Source organism: Mandrillus leucophaeus, unplaced genomic scaffold (genome assembly GCF_000951045.1).
Source record: "Mandrillus leucophaeus isolate KB7577 unplaced genomic scaffold, Mleu.le_1.0 Scaffold493, whole genome shotgun sequence".
In the NCBI taxonomy this organism is placed as follows: Eukaryota; Metazoa; Chordata; class Mammalia; order Primates; family Cercopithecidae; genus Mandrillus; species Mandrillus leucophaeus.
Genome location: NW_012105287.1, coordinates 1,099,843 through 1,115,435, shown reverse-complemented (window position 1 = coordinate 1,115,435; position 15,593 = coordinate 1,099,843). Strand labels below are relative to the sequence as shown.

Genomic DNA, 15,593 nt, shown 5'->3' with positions numbered 1-15,593 from the left:
TTTTGAGACAGAGTCTTGCTCTGTCACCCAGGCTGGAGTGCAGTGGCGTGATTTTGGCTCACTGCAAGCTCTGCCTCCTGGGTTCAGGCCATCCTCCTGCCTCAGCCTCCCGAGTAGCTGGGACTATAGGTGCACACCGCCACGCCCGGCGAATTTTTTTGTATTTTTAGTAGTTTTTTGTATTTTTTGTATTTTAGATTTCACTGTGTTCGCCAGTATGGTCTCAATCTCCTGACCTTGCGATCCACCTGCCTCAGCCTCCCAAAGTGCTGGGATTACAGGCATGAGCCACCGCACCTGGCCAATAGTACTTTCTTTATGGGGCTGCTGAGAAGATCAAATGGAATAATATATGGAAAGCATATCTGCCCTGCGAAGAGTACTGAAAAAAATGTCAGTAATTATTATTATTTAACATCCATCTGTAGAGTGTTGTCTGTGTGCTAGATAGTGGGGATTTTTAAATTCCCATCACTATACTAGATGGTGGGGATTTTTTAAAAAAGAAGAACCAAGATAGATATAGTTTATACCCTCATGGAGCTGGTCCAGAGGGGTATTTGAACATGTAAATAGGTATTGCCAACATGAGACTATGAGAGTAGAAGCACAGTGTGCTAGGAAGCCCATTCAAGGACCACTTATTCTGAGCTTGGAGGTTAAGGAAGGCTTCCAGAAGAAAGTGACATAAAAAGTGACACAAGAAGGCTGAGTAGGACTTAGCCAAGTGAAGAGAAGGATATTCTAGAAGCAGCATATTCAAAGGCTTAGAAACCGGAAAAAGCTTGAAGTGTTTGAGGAATTAAATTTGGCATATTGTAACCTATCATGCAAGGTGGAAGTAGTTGCAAGAATTGAAGCTGGGCTGGGTGTACCTGTAATCCCAACACTTTGGGAAGCTGAGATGGGAAGATCACTTGAGGGCAGGAGTTAGAGACACTCCTGACCAACATGGTGAAACTCCATCTCTAAAAAAATACAGAAATTAGCCAGGTGTGGTGGCACATGCTCTAATCCCAGCTACCTGGGAGGCTGAGGCACAAGAATCACTTGAACCCAGGAGGTGGAGGTTGCAGTGAGCCGAGATTGCATCGCTGTACTGGGCAACAGAGCAAGACTCTGTCTCAAAAAAAAAAAAAGAGGCCAGGTGCAGTGGTTCATGCCTGTAATCCCAACACTTTGGGAGGCCGAGGCGGATGGATTACGAGGTCAGGAGATCGAGACCATCCTGGCTAACATGATGAAACCCCCTCTCTACTAAATATACAAAAAATTAGCCAGGCGTGGTGGCGGGCGCCTGTAGTCCCAGCTCCTCGGGAGGCTGAGGTGGGAGAATGGCATGGACCCGGGAGGCGGAGCTTGCAATGAACCGAGATCGCATCACTGTACTCCAGCCTGGGCGACTGAGGGAGACTCCATCTAAAAAAATAAAAAAAAAAAAGAATTGAGGCTGGAGGCAGATGAGGCCACAGCATACTGAACCTTATAAGCCACATTAGGAAGTAGGAAGAGTAGTGGGAAGACTAAGAGAGCTCTAATCAAGAAAGTGACTTAATCAGATTTGCATTTTAGAAAGACTGCTCTGGCTGTTTCTGTTAGGGGTTAGGGTGGGGAGGGCAGAAAAACTATGCCACAGAGAACACTTCTGAAGATGAATTCAGAGACTGTTGTAATCTAAATCAGAGATGATGATGGCCTGAACATGGAGGGTGGAAGTGGGAATGGAAAAATACATACAGATTAAAGAGACATTTGAGAGAAAGAGTCACTGTGGATGAATGTGGAGTTGAGGGGGTCTACTATGATGATCAGAAAACTTGGTGGATGGCAGTATTATTCCATGAGATAGGAAACAAGGAGGAGGAGCAATTGAAGGGGCGGGGCCCTGGGGCAAATAATGGGTTCAATTTTAGATCTATTGAGATGAGGTGCCGTGGAATAACCGAAGGGAAATATTTAATAGGCAGTTGGAGAAACAATTCAGAAGAAACGCCTGGGAAGGGGTTATAGCTTTGTGAGTCATTCCATAGGGTTGATTATAGCCACAGAAGTGTACCCCTATTATGGGCACAGTGAGGTGAAAAGAGGGCCAAAGAGAGAAATCTTGAGGAACACTGATAGATAAAAAACTGGTATAGATATGGAAACGCAGAAAGAGATTATGAAGAAATGGGATATTTCTTCATAAGCCAAGGGATATGAGGAAAACTTGGGGAATAGAGTATCACAAAGCCAAGTGGAAAGGTTGATTAAAAAAGATAAGGTCAATCCTGGTGCAGTAGCCCACACCTGTAATCCCAGCACTTTGGGAGGCTGAGGTGGTTGGATCACTTGAAGTCAGTTGTTCAAGACCAGCCTGGCCAAGATGATAAAACCCTGTCTCAAAAAAAAAAAAGAAAAAAAAAATAGTGGAAGAAAAAAATAAATTGACTGAGAGACCAGGATGTTAGAAGTATCCGTGAGAATAGTTAAATTGTGGCAGGATTTGGGGTGGAGAGGAAAACAGGAAGCAGCAACATTTTTGTGGGTGTGTTGCAGAGCAACGAGGAGATGAGTAGAAGCCAAGTAATAAGGAGGGGTAGAAGTAGGGTCTGATAAAGCCTGATGAAATAACCTTTTTTTTAAATTTTTTTGTTTTTTTTGAGACAGGATCTTGCTCCGTCTTGTAGTTCAGTGGCATGAACACAGCTCACTGCAGCCTCAACTTCCTGGGATCAAGCAATCCTCCCACCTCAGCCTCCTGAGTAGCTGGGACTTCAGGTGTGTGCCACCACGCTTGGCTAATTTTTTATTTTTATTTTTTGTAGAGATGGGATCTCACCATGTTGCCAGGCTGGTCTCAAACTCCTGGGCTCAAACCATCTTTCCACCTCAGCCTCCCAAAGTACTGGGATTACAGGCATGAGCCACTGCACCTGATGGAATAAACTTTAAATGAACATGAATTTTTGCTTAAGAGCAGCAATGGGGAGCAAAAAGGACATAGACTCAACTTCAGAGAATAACCAGGTGGTATAGGAGTATTCTCCACTTGACAGAGCTGCAGGTCAAGTAGTTATCACTAGAAATAAACACAGTCAAGAGACCACAGAGGAGTGTGTCTAAATGAAAAAAGAACAGGAACTGGATCCATACAGTATTGGTGTCCACATTCTATGTCTATCACTTACAACCTGACAGAACCTGGGGAAGCTGCTTACTATCTCTAAGCCTGTTCCCTAATTTGTCTGTAATCAGCATTTCTTGGGCTCTTTGCCTAGTAAAGTGGATCTCTGGATATCTGGAATAAAGTGAAGAGGCCAGGTGTGGTGGCTCAAACCTGTAATCCCAGCACTTTGGGAGGCCAAGGCAAGAGAATCGCTTGAGTCCAGGAGTTGGAGATCAACCTGAACCACATAGAGAGACCCTGTCTCTACAAATAATTTTTTTTTTTTTTGAGACGAGTCTCGCTCTGTCGCCAGGCTGGAGTGCAGTGGCATGATCTTGGCTCACTGCAACCTCTGCCCCCTGGGTTCAATCAATTCTCCTACATCAGCCTCCTGAGTAGCTGGGATTACAGGCACCTGCCACTGTGCCCTGCTAATTTTTGTATTTTTAGTAGAGATGGGGTTTCACCATCTTGACCAGGCTGGTCTTGAACTCCTGACCTCATGATCCACTTGCTTTGGCCTCCCAAAGTGCTGGGATTACAGGCGTGAGCCACTGTGCTTGGCCTACAAATAATTTAAGTATCAGGCAGGTGTGGTGGTGTGCACCTATGGTGGTCCCAGCTACTTGGGAGGCTGAGGCAGGAGGATCACCTGAGCCCAGGAGGTTGAGACTGCAGTGAACTGTGATTTCGCCACTACACTCCAGCCTGGGGGACAGAGTGAGACCCAGTCTCTAAATAAATAAATAAATAAAAAAATAAATAAATAAATAAATAAAAGTGAAGAGATGATCTCTTCCAAATTTGGCATCACACTCTATTAGAGGGATTCCCACGTAATGTTAATACCTGTCAGAATTTTTAGGAAATCTTCCATTTCAAATGTTGATTCTTGCTTTTTCTTGCTTCCTCTCTTCACTCCTCTGTTCTCTTCCATTCTCTAGATCTAGATATAACTCCGTTTGAGCTGAGGCTGAATTAGATCCAGTGACAGACACTGTACTCTGTTCATTCTGTTCTCAGTCCCTGTGTCTCTGTTACTAACCAGGTTTATCTTGCTGGCTTATTTTTTTCCCCCTGTTAGGGAAGCAGGAGGCTAGGAGAGTCAGAGTAAGGCCATTTTAAGTTCAGCTCCATCTTGAGACTAACAAGGCACATTCCTTGCTGGTCACTACCCGTAGTCACAAGATATTTGCATTTGAGGAAACAGCCTAAAGATACCTACAAAGACACACTCCTACAACAATAGAAAGTCCAGATGTCCCTATATTCATCACAGTGTATGTTTTCAAGATAATTATAGTTGTGCTTTGATGTATTCACACACACTAAAATGTCAAGGATAGTTTTTTTTAAATCAATAGAATAATAAACTTTGTCATGCTGTCAGCCCACCCACACGTAGGCACAGTTTACTTTAGTCTTTACATAGACAAGACCCCTATATAAGAAAAACTTAAAGATGATGTGTTCCTCTGCTTGCTTTCTGAGAACACTTCACTCTGTAATGGAGTAACTTTCAATAAACTCTCTTTTCACTGCACTCTGCAACTCATCTTGAATTCCCTCCTGTTTGAGATCCAAGAACCTCCTCTCGCGGTCTAGATCAGATTCCTTTTCCCATAACACCTTCACATCAGTTTTCTCCCGGAAGTCCCTCAGCAAACAGATTTCTTGGCCATCCTACCGGTTAGTTAGGCCTCGGGGATATGTCTAGATCCCAGCCGTGGGGACACAGCTAATCTGGTTTCTCTTCATTGTGAAAAAGACTTGTCATTGGAACTGATGTGAGGTTTCCATGATATTTGGCTATAAACATCTCGTCAATCACATAGTATTTTATAATGTACTATGTCTTGTTAGAAACAAATGCTTGGTGCTGCAAAGAAGAATCAGCACTCCAGCAAAAAGATTTCTCAGCAAAGCAATTTACTTCTGCAGAAGGGTGCCACTCGCGCTGGGTGTGGTCACAAGGGCACACCGAGTGGGGTGGGGCAGGGGTTTTTATTCCTAACACAGCAGCTCCTGTACATGTGTCCTTTCCCCACTGGCTGGAGTTGGACTGCACAATCTAAGCTGACCCGAGTGGCTACTGTTTAAAATTGAATAGGGCTAACTAGGCGGGAATGGAGAGGCTGTCCGTTACAGTTTTAGGGTGCAGTAAAGACGGGAAGGACAGTTTCAGTGGGAACCAAGGAAATAGATGTGTTATAGATTAGGACTGCCAGGAAAGTTGTTTACTGTAAACAGGGACAAGGAGGCACAAAGAACGAGGAAGTTAGGCTTGGAAAATCGAGATCAAAGAACAAGAAAGGTGAACAAGCTGACTCTTTGAAGAGGAACCCATAAAAGGTACATAGAAAAGGTTATTTCTCTCTTTTCCTAACCATCCCAGGCTGGGTTAACTCCTCTTCCCTCTGTGCTTCCAGAGCATCCCTTCTGTAACATTCACCACACCATAGACTAATCACCTGTTTGACTGTCTTCTCAGAAATTATACATGCCACAGTATCCCAAATTCTTTCAACCAACCCTCATTCCAGTTCCCTTAAGTGGTAAGTCTCCAGGCTCATCACTTCCCCTTCTTCCTAAGAAGTGGTAAAAACAAATTATCTATTTGGTGCCTTGTGACTCAGTATTTTTGATGGATTTTTTTTTTTTTCATGTCCAAAGGACTTTTGTGCATGGACAGGAATACTAATAGCTATTTTATTGTTTAATGCCCAATTTACTAGTTATATTTCTAATACACGAAACATTGAAACCCTTTTTTTCTTGACCATTAAACATGTAATAAATTTAATTTAATTATATTAAACAATTTAAACTGCAATTACAAAATTATTAGGTCTGATACAGTTGAATACTTCAAATGCCTTAAACATTAGTAAAGCATGCACAAATGCAAAGATTACAAAATGACTACACATATTTAAGTCAATGCCATAGGTTAAATAGTCCTGCATTATTTTTGCAGTTTTTATACCTATATTTACTTTGATATCTTCTTAAAGTTTCAGTAATATTATTTTGGTTATTTTCTGGGATTTTTGGAAATCTTATCAAATCTAACAGAAAAAATAAATACAATATTATACCAGTTGAGATTACAGAACCTGTGATATCAACTAATTCTTTCTTGGTGGGCTATAAAACATAGTTTTGCTGTCCAAGGTAATTTAGACTGGGCTGAGTGCAGTGGCTCACCCCTGTAATCCAAGGCAGGAAGATCTGTTGAGGTCAGGAGTTTGAGAACAGCCTGGGCAACATAGTGAGACCCCTGTCTCTCCAAAAAAAAAAAAAAAAAAAAATAGCTTAGCTGGATAAGTTGATAAAACTACTAAAGACCAAATTTAGGTTTTCGGTGTGTGCATGAGTAAACGTTGGGCAAAAATGTTAGACCTGCTATTGGGTCTCTTTTAGTAGTGACAAACCTGGAAAAAAAATTGTAAGGTTCTGACCTTGCAGTCCTGTTTCCATTTTAACGTTTAGTTACTGAATCACACTTTTCTTATAGTATATGGTTTTATTGGCCATTAATGCTTTCTCATACATTGACAAATATGATCCTTTTCTTTTAATTATTTGCTCTTCTGAAAGCGTGGGAGGCCCACAGGACTCAGGGAGGGCCATTGTCCCTCGGTAGAACGCTCTGGACACCTATATTTTTAAAAATTCTTGCATCTGAATAATAAACTACTGCAGTTGAAAAAACCCTCAGAAACTTTCTCTTTTTTTGTTGAGACACAGTTTCACTCTGTCGCTCAGGCTGCAGTGCAGTGATGCCATCTGGGCTCACTGCAACCTCTGCCTCCTGGGTTCAAGTGATTCTCATGACTCAGCCTCCCAAGTAGCTGGGACTACAGCTGCGTGCCACCACGCCCAACTAATTTTTGTATTTTTAGTGGAGACAGGGTTTCATCATGTTGGCCAGGCTGGTCTTGAACTCCTGGCCTCAGCGATCTGCCTGCCTTGGCCTCCCAAAATGTTGGGATTATAGACGTGAGCCGCTGTACCTGGCCAGAAACTTTCTTTTATTCTTTCTTTTTTTGTTTTTTGAGATGGAGTCTCATTCTCTCGCCCAGCCTGGAGTGCAATGGTGTAATCTTGGCTCACTGCAACGTCCACCTACCGGATTCAAGCAATTCTCACGCCTCAGCCTCCTGAGTACCTGGGATTACAGATGAGGACAACCATGCCCAGCTGATTTTTATATTTTTAGTAGAGACGGGGTTTCACCATATTGATCAGGCTGGTCTCGAACTCCTGACTTCGTGATCCACCCGCCTTGGCCTCCCAAAGTGCTGGGATTACAGGTGTGAGCCACACGCCCAGCCGAAACTTTCTTTTTTTAAATCCATGCAGATTACGGATGTACTGGATATCTGTCATTTCGGGCTATCTGGCGTCCATCTCTCCACCTATCTGTAAACACCCTGATCTCCCTTTTAGGGAAATTCTCCATTATGAGTGAGGGCAATTCTTCTGCCTTCCCTCTTACTGCCACCTCTCACAGTGGAAGTAAAGAGGGACAGATCCTTCCTATATTTCTTTCCTGATACAACTAGTAGCTTAGCATGTGACCTAAACTTGTCCAATCAGGTGATCCTTCTCAGAACTTTGAACCTTGTTCACGTAATATTGTGATAGAGACCGTCAAATGTTCAGCAAACCCCATTTCCTTATCTTCTTGGGCATACAGATGGACTACATTTGTTGTTGTTGTTGTTGTTGTTTTGAGTCGGAGTCTTGCTCTGTCGCCCAGGCTGGAGTGCAGTGGCGCGATCTCGGCTCACTGCAAGCCCCGCCTCCCGGGTTCACGCCATTCTCCTGCCTCAGCCTCTTGAGTAGCTGGGACTACAGGCGCCCGCCACCTCGCCCGGCTAGTTTTTTGTATTTTTTAGTGGAGACGAGATTTCACCGTGTTAGCCAGGATGGTCTCGATCTCCTGACCTCATGATCCGCCCGTCTCGGCCTCCCAGTACATTTTTTTTTTTTTTAAAGTTAGCTGTGGCCTTATGTCTTGAGTTCCAGACAATAAAATTTAGATAGAAACTAGGTTCAGTGGCTCGTGCCTGTAATCCTGGTTACTCAGGAGGCTGCTTGAGGCCAGGAGTTCTAGACCAGCCTGGGCAACATGGTGAGACCCCATCTCTAAAAAAATATTTAAAAGTTAGCCATTGGTTTGTGCTGGTGGTCCTGTAGCAGGATGAGCCGCAGACAAAATTCCTCAGACACCGGATTAAAGAAGGAAGAGGTTTTTTATTCGGCTAGAAGGGTCGATAGACTCATGTCTTAAGAGCTGAGTTCCCCGAAAAAGAAATTCTTGGCTTTTTTAAAGGCTTACAACTTTAAGGGGTCCACGTGAAAGGGTCGTGATAAATCGAGCAAGTGTGGGAAATGTGACTGGGGGCTACATGCATCAGCTAACAGAACAATAAGTTTTACAATGCTTTTTTCATACAGTGTCTGGAATTTACAGATAACACAAGTAGTTTAGGTCAGGGGTTGATGTTATTACTATTACTTTTTTTAACTCCTAGGGCTTGGTGGTGGTACCAAGGTTGTCTGGCTATTTATCTTACTTTTGTTTCTTTCTAACTTTTTGCTTTTTCTCTTTCCTCCTGTCTTGTGAACTAGGGAAGGTAGGGGGAGGAGGGCAGCAGTAGTAGTAGTGGTCTCCTTCCTTAGTCCCAGATACTCAGGAGGCTAAAGTGGGAGGATTGCTTGAACCCAGGAGTCTGAGCCTGTGGTGAGCCAGGATCATGCCACTGCACTGTAGCCTGGGTGACAGAGCAAGACCCTGTCTCTTAAAACAAAACAAAACAAAAGAAAACACCACAAAACTTAGCTGAATGTGGTGGCACGTTCCTGTAGTCCCAGCTACTCTAGAGGCTGAGACTGAAGAACCACTGGAGCCCAGGAATCTGAGGCTGCAGTGAGCTATGATGGCACCACTGCATTCCAACCTGGGTGATAAAGTGAGGCCCTGTCTCTTAAAAAAAAAAAAAAAGGCCTGACCTATTAAAACCTCCCACATTTGATCTTTGCCCTCTCTTTTCCTAACCATTGGCTGAATGGAGAGGACACCACATACAGAGAAGCACGGAGCCATAAGATGGCAGGAGTCTGGGTCCCTGAGTCACTGCCTGGAGGAGAGCTGCCAAGAAAGCCACTAGACCAGAAGCACCCATGCGGGACTGTTGTGTGAGACAGAAATAAACTTCCATTGTGTAAAACCTCTGTGATTTGGAAGGTTATTTTAGCATTTGTTCTTACCCAGATTAAAAGACAGTATGTTTGGCATAAGGTTTATTTTAGCATTAGCAGTGATGTGGATCAAGCTGTTCTTACTGACAGATCTTGGGAGGTCCTTGGTTCTGTCTATTGTCTAAACCTTTTATCTTAGTTTCTCATCTCTTTGCAAGCCATCAGTATCCTTATTACACATTTCCCCTTTTTGGCTTAAAATAACCAGACCTGGTTTCTGTTGCTATAACCAAAAATTTAGATGTATTTATTAGACAAGAATTTGAGGCCTTAACTGGCAAGTGATTTGCCCAAGGACACAACTGGTTAAGTGTCAGATTTAGGATTACAAACCTGGCCTGGTATCTCCTGCTTCAGTGTACTTTCTACTGTACTACTGGGAGTTCAAAGGGAGCCCAGTAATTAACACTGCTCTTCCCCACTCACTTCTCAACCAATTGAGAAATAAGAGTCAATAGAAATGGCAAATAAAAGGTAGCATCACCTTCATTACTGGAAAAAGCTAGGTTGGAGGGTAGAACCTTCTTACTGTTTTCTGCTCCTGTGAGATTTAAGGCAGAAAAGAGCAAAGAATAACTAGTGTTCCCTGTTGACAACTTGCTTCTAAGTAGAAAGAAAAGAGGAAGAGGCTGTACTACACACAATGAGTTTCTCCTTCCAAAGTTTCCATTTAGAGAAGTCACTACCTCAACTGGGTAAGAATGAGAGGGTGGACAGGAGTCAGGACTAGAATGCTAATAATTGACCCTTTACATAAAAAAAGTGGGATATAACGCCGGCTGCAGTGGTCACACCTGTAATCCCAGCACTTTGGGAGGCCGAGATGGGCAGATCATGAGGTCAAGAGTTTGAGGCCAGCCTGGCCAACATGGTGAAACCCCATCTCTATTAAAAATACAAAAAAATGGCCAGGCTCAGTGGCTCAAGCCTGTAATCCCAGCACTTTGGGAGGCCGAGACAGGTGGATCACGAGGTCAGGAGATCGAGACCATCCTGGCTAACACGGTGAAACCCCATCTCTACTAAAAAACACAAAAAACTAGCCAGGCGAGGTGGCGTCAGTGGCTCAAGCCTGTAATCCCAGCACTTTGGGAGGCCGAGACAGGTGGATCACGAGGTCAGGAGATCGAGACCATCCTGGCTAACACGGTGAAACCCCATCTCTACTAAAAAACACAAAAAACTAGCCAGGCGAGGTGGCGGGCGCCTGTAATCCCAGCTACTCGGGAGGCTGAGGCAGGAGAATGACGTAAACCCGGGAGGCGGAGCTTGCAGTGAGCTGAGATCCGGCCACTGCACTCCAGCCTGGGCCACAGAGTGAGACTCCGTCTCAAAAAAAAAAAAAAAAAAAAATTAGCCAGGCGTGGTGATGCGTACTTTTAGTCCCAGCTACTCGGGAAGCTGAGGCAGGAGGATCACCTGAACCTGGTAGGTGGAGGTTGCAGTGAGCCAAGGTTGTGCCACTGCACTCCAGCCTGGGTGACAGAGTGAGACTCCATCTCAAATAAATAAATAAATAAAAATAAAAGGGAAATAATATGTCTATGTTTCTATCTATCTATGTATCTATCTTACTATGTCTATCTATCTTGACTGACAGATAATGTTTTGGCTGCTAGAAATACTTTATTTCTGATGATACATGATTGGGTTAAACATTGAAACAAAGTCCCCTAATATTCTCCCCATCACATTTAAATGTTATTAACAGTTTAGTAGTATGTGTCCTTCTTTATGAACATGCTGAAGTTGAGTTATGGTGAGTGATGGTTGAGTTATTAATCTGTGTGAGGCACCCAGCGTGGTGCCTGTACAGGAGGAACTCACTTGCTTCCTTTCTTCCTTTCTAGTGCCCCAGAGCCTTCTCTAGTCTAAGAATCCATGACTAGTGTTGGATGAGGCTGATGTGACCATAGAGTCCAAGGTGTGCCCTGGCTTTTGGGGGTGCTGACAGACTTAGGCCTGGAAGTACTGCCAGAGAACAGTAGTTAGGGGCTCAAGGCCATGGCAAGTGTCTACTGGGCAGGAGCTGTTCAACCCAGCCAGGCCCCTGGCCTTTCCTACCCTCTGTTCCAGCTGGGCCCAGAGCTTGGGACTGCCTCCTGGATTAGCACACTGTTCCATAAGCTATCTGTGTGAGCTAGGACAGTAGTTTCAAGCACCAGGGCCAGTCTCCTCCTTCTAGGCCTCTCTCATAGGACAGTCAGGCACAGGGCTGGGCCCTATGAGGTCCCACAAAGGCCGGCTGGTCGGCTGACTGCTGAGTTCACGTAGTGCCACCTGCCCTCCCTCAGCTCTGCCTGAAATGCTACCTGATCTTGCCCCAGCCTCAGAGATGTCCAAGCCCCTGCCCTCCTTTGTAGATTTCTGGACTTAGCAGGAGAAAAGATATCTGGGAGCTGAGGACACAGCAGGAGAGGAGGGACGAGGAGACAGCACAGACTGAGAGCTACCTCTGCCTGCCTTTGCCCTCTGACTTAGTTCAGAGGTCTTCCTTCCTCCAGGAATTTCTCCTGAAGCCACCTCTCTTTCCCCTAGGCCAAGTTAATCAATCCCTCCTCTACTCTTATTAATAGTTTTTTTCCAGCTGGGTGCGGTGGCTCACACCTGTAATCCCAGCACTGTGGGAAGCCGAGGTGGGCAGATCACCAGAGGTTGGGAGTTCGAGACCAGCCTGACCAACATGGAGAAACCCCGTCTCTACTAAAAATACAAAATTAGTCAGTTGTGGTGGCGCATGCCTGTAATCCCAGCTACTCGAGAGGCTGAGGCAGGAGAACCCAGGAGACAGAGGTTGCAGTGAGCCGAGATCACGCCATTGCACTCCAGCCTGGGCAACAAAAGCGAAACTCCGTCTCAAAAATAAATAAAATAATAATAATAGTAGATTTTCCCCCATGTTTGTTTCTCCACTAGGGTGTGAACTTTAAAGGCCAACATTTATTTCATCCATCTATATGTATCCATCTATATGTATGCTCAGCACTGGCTCTGGCTCAATAATACTCAATCACTTGAGACTCAGTGATCTAGAAAAGGAAAGGTGGCACCCTAGAGCTGAATTATAGAAGTAAGGGTGAGGGCAAGAGAGAGAAAGGAGGCTGGGTGAGGTGGCTCACCCCTGCAATCCCAGCACTTTGGGAGGCCGAGGTGGGTGGATCACGAGGTCAGGAGATCAAGACCATCCTGGCTAACATGGTGAAACCCTGTCTCTACTAAAAATACAAAATTTAGCCGGGCATGGTGGTGGGTGCCTGTAGTCCCAGCTACTTGGGAGGCTGAGGCAGGAGAATGGCGTGAACCCAGGAGGTGGAGCTTGCAGTGAGCGGAGATCGCACCGTTGCTCTCCAGCCTGGGCAACAGAGTGAGACTCCATCTCAAAAAAAAAAAAAAAAAAAAAAGAGAGAGAGAGAGAGAGAAAGGAAATACCTTTTTGTGGCTGGGCCAGGTTTTGTAATCAGAACCTCTCTGACAGCCAAGTTGTTCGCTGTGGAAGGAGCTGCAAGGAAGAAGTCAACTTCCAGTCTTGAAAACTGCAAAGAAAGGCTGGAGACTCCTTTAAGAATGCTGCCATGGGGATTCAAGTTCGACACAAACCTGAGATCATGTAACCACCAAGCTGCATTGCAACTCTGAAATCTAAGAGTTTGGAAGAATACAAGACTGGTCCCAGAGATGCAAAGACTCAGAAGATTACATATCTGTTTTGTTGAGGTTAAGGTTGCCTGGAGGACACTCAGGATTATGTCACAAGCTAATCAGCCTCTACTCCTTCTATCCCTTGCATGCAAATACATATTCACAACAATTTAAATAACAAAAAACTGGATGTGGTGCCTCATGCCTGTAATTCCAGTACTTTGGGAGGCCAACGTGTGAGGATTGCTTGAGGCCAGGAGTTCAAGACCAGCCTGGGCAACATAGTAGGACTCTAAAGTCTATAAAGTCTTTAAGTCTTAAAAAAAAAAAAAAAATCACATAAAACTTACATAATCACCTGCCTGTATATACATGTTGCAATGAATTTTTTTTGACTGTCAAATTATCTTTTATTGAACTTTTTTTTTGTGTGTGTACATTTTAACTAGTGGAACATTCTGTTGCACCACTGTTGATGTCATCTATGATGTCATGAGGGTGGTTGACAATCAACATTGCAGCCCACAGACTGAGCAATCCCCAAAATCTCTTTAATGGTTCTGGCCAAAGACTGGTGCCACACCTGTTGGGCAATGTTGATTATCTCATCCAAAGTGACATTTCCACTGTATTTAATGTTTTTTTTTTCTATCTCTTGGAGCTTCCTTGAGGGCTTAGAGGATCAGTGTTACTGGTGGCAGGTATCCTAGTTATGCCGGCAGCAAATCCGTACAGGTCTGCAACAACTTCAGTCCTTGCCTCCTCAGAAGAAATAATTCAACTGAGGGGCATAAGGCAGAGGGAGAGACCGAGACAAGTTTCAGAGCAGGAGTGAAACTTTCTTTAAAAGCTTTGGAACAGCAAGGAAAGGAAGAATAGTGTTATAAAGTTTTGGTGCCGCAAAAAGCACTCGAATATAAAATTTTCTTTTTAATTCTCAGGGAGTCAGGTTACTTCTATATAGAAGGGTGCGCCCTTACAGATGGAACAATGGTGAGTGCACACCTGGACAAGGAAGGGGAAGGGGTTCTTATGCCTGACACAGGTGGCCCCTGCTGCTGGGTTGTTCCCCTATTGGCTAGGGTTAGACCGCACAGGCTAAACTAATTCCGATTGGCTAATTTAAAGAGAATGACGGTGTGAGTGCTTTGGCGGGAGTCAGAGCTGAGCAGGTACCAGGTAATCAGAATGAGTTAGGGTGGAGCAGGTTATTCGAATGCAGGGTGGAGCAGATGATCAGAATGAGTCAGGGTGGAGTATGTAATCGAAAAAGGTTGCTTTACGAGGAAGTTAAGTTTAAAAGTAGAACGCAAAGAATTGAACATACTGACATATCAATTCTTTGAAAAGAAATTTAGAACTCATATCTAACAAAAGGAAAGAAAAGAAGGAAAGTGTTTGGGTGAAGGAGAAAGGACAAGATAGAGGAAGGTGAACAAGAAGGCATAATCCATGTTGCTTCCAGGTTCTTCCTCATCAATTTTCCTGCGCGGGAAAATGCAGCCCGCCCAGGGAAGATGCAGATCAACTGAGCATGCGCCAGGTGATGTCAATCAGAAGAGATGGAAATTTACCTGGCCACGCCTATGGAGACGCCCCTATCACGCCCTTATCCCCGCCCACTGCCCTCCCCCTTCCAGTAGCAATGCATAAAAGTCCGCTGCCAGCAGGAGCCCGCGTGACTTCTTCAGCCCCCGCATTTGTGGACCAGAGAACATCACCCAAGAGCGCAGGCGCGACTTCCCTGGCCCCCCACACCTGAGGACCAGAGAACTTCGCCCGAGAGTGTGTGCATATTTGCAATAAAAGACTGCCACTTTCTTACGTACTTTGGCCTCATGTTTAATTATTTAGCTCTCCTAAATTAAGTTAAATTAAATGAAACAGAAAGTACAACTTGGAATAGGGCAAACGGGTGACTTGAGAAATCAAGTGTGCAGCTTGACCTCTTGATTTGGGGTTTATACATTGGCGTACTTCTGGGATTCTTGCCTTACTTCTCCCCACCCCTGAGATCTTATTGGGAAGTTGATGATCAATTTTCAGGTGTTTTCTATCTATTAGGAGACTGCCTTTCCCTGGCACTGGCTGTGACCAATTATTGAGAGAAACAGTTAACAACTGCCTGACCATCACCTGATGGCAGTCCAGGTGTGTGTGTGAATCCTTTCTTGTTCTGCTCCGACCAGACTAGCTACCTACTGTAACATCAGGACAGAGGCAATAGGTCCCACTTCAACCTGAGTCTGTCTATTCTGAAGCGTCATTGTCACTGTGTCAGGCACCCAGGCTAAGCCATCATATCCTCAGTGACCCACACATATACATCCAGATGACCTGAAGCAACTGAATATCCACAGAAGTGAAAATAGCCTTAACTGATGACATTCCACCATTGTGATTTGTTTCTGCCCCGCCTTGACTGATAATGTACTTTGTAATCTCCCCCACCCTTAAGAAGGTTCTTTATAACTTCCCCCACCCTTAAGAAGGTTCTTTGTAATTCTCCCCACCCTTGAGAATGTACTTTGTGAGA

General features: G+C 44.5%; 1 protein-coding gene across 1 annotated transcript in view; it reads right to left on the bottom strand.

The window, feature by feature from the left end:
* Positions 1 to 12,987, bottom strand: part of ZMYM1 (zinc finger, MYM-type 1) — an 88,499-nt gene extending 75,512 nt beyond the window's left edge. Inside the window, exon 1 of the mRNA XM_011995617.1 lies at positions 12,848 to 12,987. The gene's annotated coding sequence lies outside the window, so the exon portion shown is untranslated. The remainder of the gene's footprint in view (positions 1 to 12,847) is intronic.
* Between the last annotated feature and the right edge of the window lie 2,606 nt (positions 12,988 to 15,593).